At 42.8% G+C, this 10,689-nt stretch overlaps 2 pseudogenes; both read right to left on the minus strand.

The window, feature by feature from the left end:
- Positions 1-270: 270 nt before the first annotated feature.
- Positions 271-2,394, minus strand: LOC113587643 (odorant receptor 131-2 pseudogene; annotated as a pseudogene).
- Positions 2,395-9,204: 6,810 nt separating this feature from the next.
- LOC145651872 (odorant receptor 131-2 pseudogene) lies at positions 9,205-10,191 on the minus strand (annotated as a pseudogene).
- Between the last annotated feature and the right edge of the window lie 498 nt (positions 10,192-10,689).

Below are 10,689 nucleotides of genomic sequence, written 5' to 3' on the forward strand. Positions count from 1 at the left end.
TAGAGCTGTGTGCACATGAGGAGATGGCACATACAGCTGTGTGTATGTCGAAAATGCATAGGGCTGTGTATACATGGAGAGAGGGCATGTAGGGTTGTGTGCACATGGAGTGGCATTTGGCACACAGTCCTCATATACTCTGCAGTCATTTCACCTTTGAGTTTTGCACAGATCATAAAAAAAGATTTATAATACTGCTTTATAGAACTTTGGCAATCATTTTTGCCTTACTTTGGAAATGACCAGATTTCTTTTTGGTTCTTTCTTTATTTAAAAAATATCAAAGTGTACATACCACAGAGCTTAGCCAAGACATAACAGCGATACAAAAACTGTTAAAATGTTAGATAATGAATTGTTGTGAGACAACATTATGACTAATACTGTGTGGGCTCCCAGGTAATTGAAAAGCCTTTTGTTGGCCTTCTAATAAAGGCTGTTGGTCTTGGATGGTGCCCTATGACAACATATATTGTGCTCACTGTTCATCTGATATTGTTTTCAAAGTACCCATGCCCTCTTGAAATTCAGAAAAAATCTCTACTGTAAAACACTGAGGCAGAACTAGTCATGCAACAACCAAAATGCCTGGCAAAGACTCCTGAACATGTCATTGAAGAACAGGCTACAGGCCCTTATGTCTCCTGTGCACTCAAGGGTGATGTAATGTAGCTCAATCTCACCAAACCATCCACATCATTCATAGGTCTGTGTGAGGCCTCCTTAGTTAAGGAGTTGCATTCTGTCCTGTATGATTCTGTACAGAAGCCAAGGAACCATACAGTAGGAAAGGCATTAAGATGTACTAGTGACTATGGCATCATCAGTATATGATACACCGGGGACTGTGCATTCAGATTGGGTCAGATGAGCAGAGAAATGCATGTGGCCATAATGATAGAAGCAGGTCCAAGATCAACACTCTTATTAGGAGCCTTTCAATAGGCTTTCAGTGCCCTGGGAACCCACATGGAATTAGTCACCATAGTATGTACAATACTTATGAATCGTAAATTTTATTAGTCTTTTATAAGTGATTGTAAGACATAAGCATCTGGCCATGATGACTGGGAATGGTCATGAAAAATGCAATTTCACTTTCTTAGTTATTATTATTATTATTGCTTGGAAACAATTTAAAAACAACATAATTTTCCAAAATAGTTGACATAACAGGAAGGATTGGAGTTCAAGTATTTCATTATTAGATTTAATTCACATTCTTAGATTAGCATTGGATAAAATTTTCTTGTCAGTGGTGATGAAATGCTGAAAATGGTGTAATCTCCCTCTGAAAAACTATATATGTATATACACCTACATATGAAATGGCTAAGTGACTACTTAAGCACATTTTAAAGTGCACTTCAGGAGGATTTTCTGTCTTACAGTATTAGTGTTTTGCACTTAGAAGATTTATGTGTTTGATTGTTTATGCTCAAATGAGATTTTATTCTGTCCACATTGCATGTAGCACACAAAGGCAGTGTAAAATTTCTCATCTCTTATGCCATAGACAAGTGGACTGACTGCCCTGGCGATGACACTAAATGTTATAAAGTTGAAAAAGCGGATTGACGAATACACCTTAAAGTCTATCTGTTTGACCACATCTTCGATATAGGGGTAGATAATCTCCATTGTACACAGTGTAAGCTGAAACATGTGCAGTGAGACAGTACGGAGCCCCTTCGCTGCAGACTTCTTGTCAACAGAGACTGTTCGGGCAGCAAGCATAATCATCACATAGCAAAATAATTCAACAAGAAAAATGGTTATGAAGTTTATAATGTACAGGAAGCCCCTCATGTAACGGTGCCATGGCTCAGGAGTCAAGATCTCATAATAGCAAAAGGTGAGCTGTGACAGATAAGCTTGCGAGACAGTCGAGGCAAGGATGATCACGTCCACGAGCGGCCTTACAGCGCTTACAGTCCAGATTATGAGGATGGCAGTATGGGTCCTGCTGGAGGTGGAGAGAGCACTGTGTCTCAGAGGCATACAGATGGCCACGTAGCGCTCTACACACATGGCAGTGATGGTCAGCGGCGTACACAAGGTGACCATCTCCATGAGAATACAGAAGGGAATGCAGAACACCATGGGCATCAGGACATTATCATAGAACATGAGAACCACAAAATCAGTCAGCAAAAGAAAAACCAAATCAACCAGTAAGGTGTGGGCAAACAATATGTAGCGTGTCTCAGTCCTGAAGGCCTGCTTCCTAGAGAAAGTGACAAGCATGAGCACATCAATGTATATAAAAGGCCACACGAAGAACTGAATTATGGCTGTTGATACATTCATCTTCAAAGGCGTGGAGCTGACCAGCTGTAGCTGATAACTGCTGCTGTTAGCTTCCTCACTGTTGTTACACTCAGCTGTGCACATGTCTATGGGAGAAAAGACATGACCAGCCTCAGAATAGTGTTGCATGACATTCACAAAAATTATGCAGATGTTTACATTCCTAGTATTTTGTCTTTTTATTAAAGAGAATTACAACCAATATATTGTACATAAATAAAATGTGTTATCTAGGCAAATTCACACTTAAATCATAAAAGCAATAATAAACCATGAGAATGTCATCATAACTCATGTTGTCATTAATGTATTACCTATAGAATAATAAAGTCAAATTGAATAACAGACTGTGGGCAAACACACATATATAGTGTTGGTGTGGGCTGATTTTAATATCTAATTTCTGACATCATACACTCGTAAAGCTTAATATGTACATACATATAGCTAAGAGTATTGAGGGGCGTTACACTGAAGCATTTGGCAATGACCTGGAGTTAAACATAAAAAAGCCCTAATCAAAAGCAGGACCAGTGGGTCATCTATACCACTGGGAGGTTCACAATTACAAACAGCAGAGTAGTCATGGTGGGGCTCCAGAAGCCCCAACTGAATAAATTAGCAATGATAACTATGGTCATTTCATTCATTGACCTTTAACTTAAACTTAAAATCTAATTGATTGCCTTTTGGTACGGTGGAAATTGGCACTGTTTCCTCTGCCTGTAACCATTGAGTAGTCAGGTGTTAGGAGATTATTCAGTGAGTATTGGTATTCCAACCATGTATTCCTTCATAGAAGTACATTAAAACACTAAAGACCAAACAGAAAAGTCAATTTAATTTATCTGTCAAGTGCAATGGTGACACAGAGGCAGCAGATCTTCCAAAAATCTTACATGTCCTCAACAGTACACTGGTTGGTTTGTCACACTACATGCAACCTGACTGAGATCCAACCTTTTTTTGAGGAGCCCACTTTGCCTACTGTTTTAGTTCAATTCATTTTCATGGGTATCTTTTCTCATGACACCTGCATTGACACTTGTGTGGAAATGTGAGATTCAGTTGTGTTCTTTGTAGTGTGACAAACCAATATACTGTAAGCAGGGACGAGGTTTTAGCAGGGAGAAGGTGAGAGGCAGAATGGAAATGCCGGAGGTTCTCTAATAAGCGAGGGAAACAACACAGGAGACTAACATACAGAGACACAGAGAAAACACTGAGGCAAATTAACACGCAAACTAAGGAAATGATGAAACAAGGACGCTGACGGTGATAATGACAACGACACTACACATGACCAAACTTAACAAAATAATGGAAAAACAGAAATACAAGACACAGGGCTTAAATAACAGACTGATGAATACTATGCAGATACAGGTAAACATAATGAACAGCGAAAACCAAAACAAGGACTGGAAAAGTGGAACAGAAGAAGGCAATGACGGATGTGGAAAACTAGAAGAGGGGTGGGGAAAGTGAAACTAAAGAAGCAAACTCAGACCTGAGAGGGTAACCATGGAAACATGGCCAATCATGACAGAACCCCCACCCCACCCCACCCCCAAGGGCGCAACACCGGGGCATGCAAAAACAACAACAAAACCCAAACACAGGACCAGGACAAGACACTGGAACGGACAGGCCACAACGGGAGCCGAAGACTCAGATATGACTAGGAACAGGCACCAGAGTGGAAGAGAATGAAGACACAGAACCTAGAGACAGAAACTGGGAACAGGAGCAGATGCAGGAACAGACAGAAACAGACTCAAGGGACAGGCCATAGTCAGGCACAAGATTTGGAGCCAGGGTAGGCGGTGTAAATGGGTGACATGATGGGCGGAGGCAAGTCACTGCATGGCTGGGGAAGCTGATTCCAGGGCAGGGTAAGAGGAGAGTTGGTGTGGCGATGAGGTAAAGGGGCAATGGCCACAAGACCAGAGTGACGCAAGGAGCTGAGATAGGCGATAACACAAGAGGAAAAACACCAGACACAGACCTAGGATGAGAACATGAAGCGGCAACAGTGTATAAAGAGGACTGAGCATGACACAGAAAGAAAAAGGACAAACAGGGATACAGATGGATGTGCTCAGGAATACAGGGTCTGAAACAACAACAAAACAATGGAAACGGGGACAGGAATAAAGACAAGCACAATACCAGAATTAGGAATAGAGGCGGAGGTTCAGGCAAGATAGAGGGAGGTAGAGGAGGCGGGGACAGAGTTTGGAAAGGAAAAGAGGAGAGGAACATTGACATTGGGCACAGCCATGGGAATGGGGACAGGAACAGAAACAAAGACAACACAACTGAGACAGGCACAGGAAATACACAACAGGCATGGTTACAGGTACTGGAACTGGCAAGGGAACACTGATGCCACAAGGTAGGGTAACAGGTTTTACCAAGGTCACATAAACAGGCAGATATATTCACAGGAACCAAGACAAAACCAGGAACAGGCAAAACTAGAGCTGAGGAAAATGACGAGGTAGTCTCTGCGGCAGTAATAGGGGCTGGCACAGCAACCTCAGGCAGCAAAGGAGTTAAGAGAGGTGTAAATAAAGGAGCCATATGAGTCTGAGAAGTTGACTGAGAGGCCATAAGAGTCGGTGGCTGGCTGCCAGGTATGGCAGAAGGAGTTCTGAGCATCTCAGGGGACCCCTCTGTTGCAGTCTTTTTCGATACAGGTGAGCAATGAGGAGCAACCACAGGGACAGTCCTGGCGCAAGGCACGGGGACAGGCAAGGCAGCTTATCCACTCCAGGAACCGTAACTGATAACGCATTGACCTCTGTGCCAGAGACAGGGACTGGCAGCGCAGCATCCTCTACACTGGGAGCAGGGTCTGGCTGGGGGTCCAGCAGCGCAGCAGCTATGGTCGACAGATCCTGACATGCAGCTGCTGCAAACAGCAGGCCAGGAAGGACCAGGGGAGCAGCTACATCAGTCAACGGCAGGCCCGGGAGGTCTGCAGGCACGGCTAGGCCAGTCAGCGGCGCTGTAGGGAGGTCCGGGGGCGCAGCTTCGGTGATCAGCAGTGTGGCTTCGGCGGTCAGTGGCGCTGCAGGGAGGTCTGAGGGCGCAGCTTCGGTGGTCAGTGGCACTGCAGAGAGGTCCAGGGGTGCGGCTTTGATCATCAGCGGTGGGCCTGGGAAGTCCAGTGGTGTGGCTACGTTGCTCAGCAGCGGGGCCCGGGAGGTTTGGGGGCGCAGCTTCGGCGGTCAGCGACACTGCAGGGAGGTCCAGAGGTGTGGCTTCGATGGTCAGCCTAGTCACCCCAGTCTACGTCGTCCATCAGTTGCTGGACTCCAGGAAAGGGGCCGGTATATAACAGTACCTGGTTGACTGGGAGAGTTATATCCCTGAGGAGAGATGCTGGGATTTGTGATAGGTGGCTGACAAACCATTGACTCCATATGGGAAGACCTGTGCCTAAGAAACATCCCAGTAACCCTCCTGTGGAAGATGGGAGGGATCATTTGTACTCAGTTCAGCACCACAGTGGATCTGACTGTTGGTCCCGAGCATCCTCACTCCTCCGTCCTCCTGGACACCGTAGGTGGTGGGGGTGGGGTCCTCTTGCTGCATCATTGGTTGGTCAGCTATTCTGTCACATAGAAAGGAGTGCAGGATGCAGTTGAGAGAGTCGATATTATTTATTAGGATTGAAGCAGAACTCAGCAAACATAATGGAATAAAGGCAAACACACATGGAACACCAACAGTAACGGATATTAACCGAAAAATAAAACATTGAACCAAAAGGCTAATAAACATTTTGTCATGGTTAGTTCCTCCTAGCTTCCCTGTTTCATGGTTTCCCTGTCTTGTGTTTTTGGTTCCATTCTGTAGTTTCCTTGTCTCTGCCCCTCGTTTGGTTTTCCACACCTGTTCCTCATTTCTAGCCTTGTTAATTTAATGTATTTAAACCCTGTCTGATTCCCTGTGTTTTTGCTGTTCACTGTTTGGATGAATGTCTGAAAACCCGCATCTGTATGCCCGTAAGTTTGTACTCCGTGTATCCTAGTCTTACTGTTTTTCCCAGCATTTGTGTTTCTTAGCCTCTGAGTTCTTTCTAGCCTCTGTTATTGCCTGCTTCCCCTGTTTGCCTTTGTGTGTTTTTCTTTGCTTATTCATGTATCTTTGTACTCTCCATATTGGCTCAGTGAACCTGTACTGTTATAACAACTCTGAATCTGGATTTGCCCCTACTAAATCTCGCTCTTCTCCACACGTGTCTGTCTCCTTACCGCTCACCGTTATACATTTGACAACACAGACAGAATCACTAACAAACACAGGAAAGCAGATAACCAAAACAAAAGCAGAATTAAATGAAATCCAAACACAGCACATGGCAAAATCATCACAATGAGAACCACAACTCTAGAGGAGGGGCAACCATAACTTATGTAGACTTGATACATCATCATAGAGAGCCTTGATTAGGAATTTTATTCAGTGAAACTTGGCTTTCCAAAGCAACTCCCATGAGACTTTGCATTCCACCACTCATTCCCATCTTATCAAAGTTCTCTGCTGCCAAATCTTTCTCACTTCTCCTCTACCAACACTCGTATCTCACCCTGTTCTAGCAACTTCCAATACTTCCCCTATGCCTTGTCACAGCAAGGTATATTGCTGCTAATCACCAGGTACAAAAAGGAATCATGGAATCCCACTGACACTAAAGCCTCCATAACAGTATCATAAAACCTGCCATTAGAAAGTCCACTATGAATGTATGACAACACTATGTAGCGTGTTTAGTTTTGAAGGCCTGCCTTCTCATCGAGCAAATATATAGAAATGTACAAGTGTCCTGATTATATGAGATAAATGTCACCAACAAGTAGAGATGTGTGCATGTGGAGAGACAGCATGTAAAGACAGCATCCACATGCACACGGTTGGAGAGTTGGAGAGCATGTAGGGCTTTGTCCTTCATGCACAGACCATAAAATGGTACACAGAATTGCTTTGTGGAACTTAGCAAACATTTCACTTCATCTTGAAAAAGACCAGATTTCTTATTTTCTTTATTTCTTAATAACATATGTGATCATTCCACAGTGATTAGCCAAGACATAACAGCATCACGCATCCATTAAAATGTAAAATAAGTAAATTTTTTTTAAACAATGTTATGACTAATGCTCTGGGGGTTCCCAGGTAATTGAAAAGTCTTTTGTCAGACTACTGTAACGTGGGAGGAGTTAAGAGCGAATGTTCTGTGAAACGGAACTAAAGAGTGACGCCATAAAGAGCGTGATAAATAAAATAGAATTAATAAAAACTGTAATAACAGAAACTTGCAAACAAGAGCAGAACAAAGCACAAACTAGGAACAGCTGGAGATAAAGGGGAGGAGACATGGAACCATGGAAGTGATTAGGTTGCCTGGGAAATGGAGAACGCTCTGGGCTGTGGACGTGACACCCACTAATAAAGACTCTTGATCTTGGTGTCACGAGTGGCCGGCCTCTCAGCAGGAGGACCATGCCCACTTGCTGGGAGGACCACAGCTCACACTTACCCCTTTCCCAATCACCAGCCTGCTAACCATGTGCACCTGTCCCTTGTTTCTTCCTTCCATTATCTCAACCCGCAGGTCAGCAGGGATGGCGCTGCGCATTAGCAGATTACCTGTTGGGGAACCAACACAGACAACCATGACAAGCACTTACTTTTTGTTTCATTTTGTTGCTATATGCTTGTGCCTTTAGTTATGGACAATAAAGAGCACCTTCTAGCGCCTCTTGCTCCCTCTGTGCCAACGTCACATTTGAGTGGTTTGTGTCCTATGATAACATACATTGTGCTCACTGTTCATCTGACATAATAGTTTTCAAAGTACTCAAGTCCTCTTGCAATTCCATATTGCTCATTATTGTAAAACACTGAGGTAGAACTAGTCGTACAACCACCGGAATGCCTGACACAGACTCCTGAACATGTCATTGAAGGACAGGCTACAGGCCCTTATGTCTCCTGTGCACTAAAGGGTGGTGTAATGTAGCGCAGTCTCACTAAACTGTCTGCATCATTCATAAGTGTGTGAGGCCTCCTTAATTAAGGAGTTGCATTCTGTCCAGAAGCTGAGGAACCACAGAATGGGAAAGACATTAACGTGTACTATTGACTATTGTGTACTATTGACCACTACATTCAGATTGTGTCAGATGAACATAGTGCATGTGGTCATCATGACAATAACAGGTCCAAGATCAGCACTCTTATTAGGAACCATTCAATAGTGATTGTAAGACAAGCATCTGGCCATGATGACTAGGAATGTGCATGAAAAATGCAATTTCACTTTCTTAATTTGGTTTATTTATTATAGGTTGGAAACAATTTAAAAAGAACATAACTTTCCAAAATAGCTGATAGTGCCCTGGGAACCCAGTGGGAATTCAGTGCTCTGGGAACCCACATGGAATTAATCACCATAGTACGTACAATACTTATTATGACAGTTTTACAGGGGATCATAACATGTGCCATAAACATCTAACCTGGTGTCATAGGAATAAATGTGAAGAATGTAGCAGTACTTTCTTTGGACAATAGTATATTTGGACAAACAAATTCTTGGTGCCATTGCAAAGAGCAGAATTGTACTGACGGATTCACTCTTGATCAAGTAGCTGGAAGAGAATTTTCTTCTTCTCTTATATCGAAATAACACAGTGGCCAGGGGCTCAAGTATTTCATTTTTAAATGTAATTCACAGTTTTATCTTAGCAATGGATTAAATTTTGTCAAAGGTGATTCAGAGAAAATAGTGTGTAACCCTTATAGAAACTATCTATATGCATCTACAAATGAAAGGACCCTTCAGGAGGGTTTTTCAGTAGTAATATAAATTTAGATGTTTTATGCTGGGTTTGGTTTTCTATTTTCAGGTGAGATTTTCAGGTGATTTTGTCCACATTGCATGTAGCATACAAAGGCAGCATAAAATTTCTTATCTCTTATTCCATAGATGAGTGGACTGACTGCCCTGGCGATGACACTGAATGTTATAAAGTTGAAAAAGCGGACTGACAGATATACCTGGATATCTAGCTGTATGACGATGGCTTCAATATAGGGGCAGATAATCTCCATTGTACACAGTGTAAGCTGAAGCATGTGCAGTGAGATGGTACGGAGCCCCTTAGCTGCAGACTTCTCATCAACAGAGGCTGCTCGGGCAGCAAGCATAATCATCACATAGCAAAATAATTCTATAAGAAAAATTATTATGAAGTTGATGATACACAGGAAGCTCCTCATGTAAGAGTGCCATGACTCAGGAGTCATGATCTCATAATAGCAAAAAGTGAGCTGTGCCAGATAAGCTTGCGAGACAGTCGAGACAAGGATGATCATGTCCACAAGTGGATATACAGCGCTTATAATCCAGATGGTGAGGATGGCAGTATGGGTCCTGCTGGAGGTGGAGAGAGCACTGTGTCTCAGAGGCATACAGATGGCCACGTAGCGCTCTACACACATGGCAGTGATAATCATAGGTGTGCATATAGTGACCATCTCCATAAGCATGCACACGGGAATGCAGAACACCATGGGCATCAGGACATCACTGTAGGATATGAGCACCACAAAATCAGTCAGCAAAAGAACAATCAAATCACCCAGTAAGGTGTGGGCAAACAATATGTAGCGTGTCTCAGTCCTGAAGGCCTGCTTCCTGGAGAAGGTGGCAAGCATGAGCACATTGATGTATACAAAAGGCCACACAAAGACCTGAGTTATGGCTGTTGATACATTCATCCTCAAAGGCGTGGAGCTGACCAGCTGTAGATGATAACTGGTGCTGTTAGCTTCCTCACTGTTGTTACACTCAGCTGTGCACATATCTATGGGAGAAAAGACGTGACCAGCCTCAGAATAGTGTTGCATGACATTCACAAAAATTATGCAGATCTTTAAGAATGTAAAAAGAATTACAACCAATATATTGTATATAAATAAAATGTGTTATCTATGCAAATTCACACTTAAATTAAAAGCAATATTAAACCATGAGAAAATGTTATCATAACTTATATTGTTATTAGTGCATTACCTGTAGAATAATGAAGTCAATCGAATAACAGACTGGGCAAACACATATAGTGTTGCTGTGGACTGATGTTAATATCTAATTTTTGACATCATACACACGTAGGGTTTAATATGAACATACCAGTCATGGGTAAGAGTACTGGGGGGCGTTACACTGAAGCATTTGGCAATGACCTGGAGTTAAAAATAAAAAAGCCATAATCAGAAAGCAGGACCAGTGTGTCATCCACACTACAGGGAGGATCCAGAAGCCCCACCTGAATAAATTAGCATGGTAATTATGGTCAT

Source organism: Electrophorus electricus, chromosome 17 (genome assembly GCF_041902795.1).
Source record: "Electrophorus electricus isolate QZ-2024a chromosome 17, ASM4190279v1, whole genome shotgun sequence".
Taxonomy (NCBI): Eukaryota; Metazoa; Chordata; class Actinopteri; order Gymnotiformes; family Gymnotidae; genus Electrophorus; species Electrophorus electricus.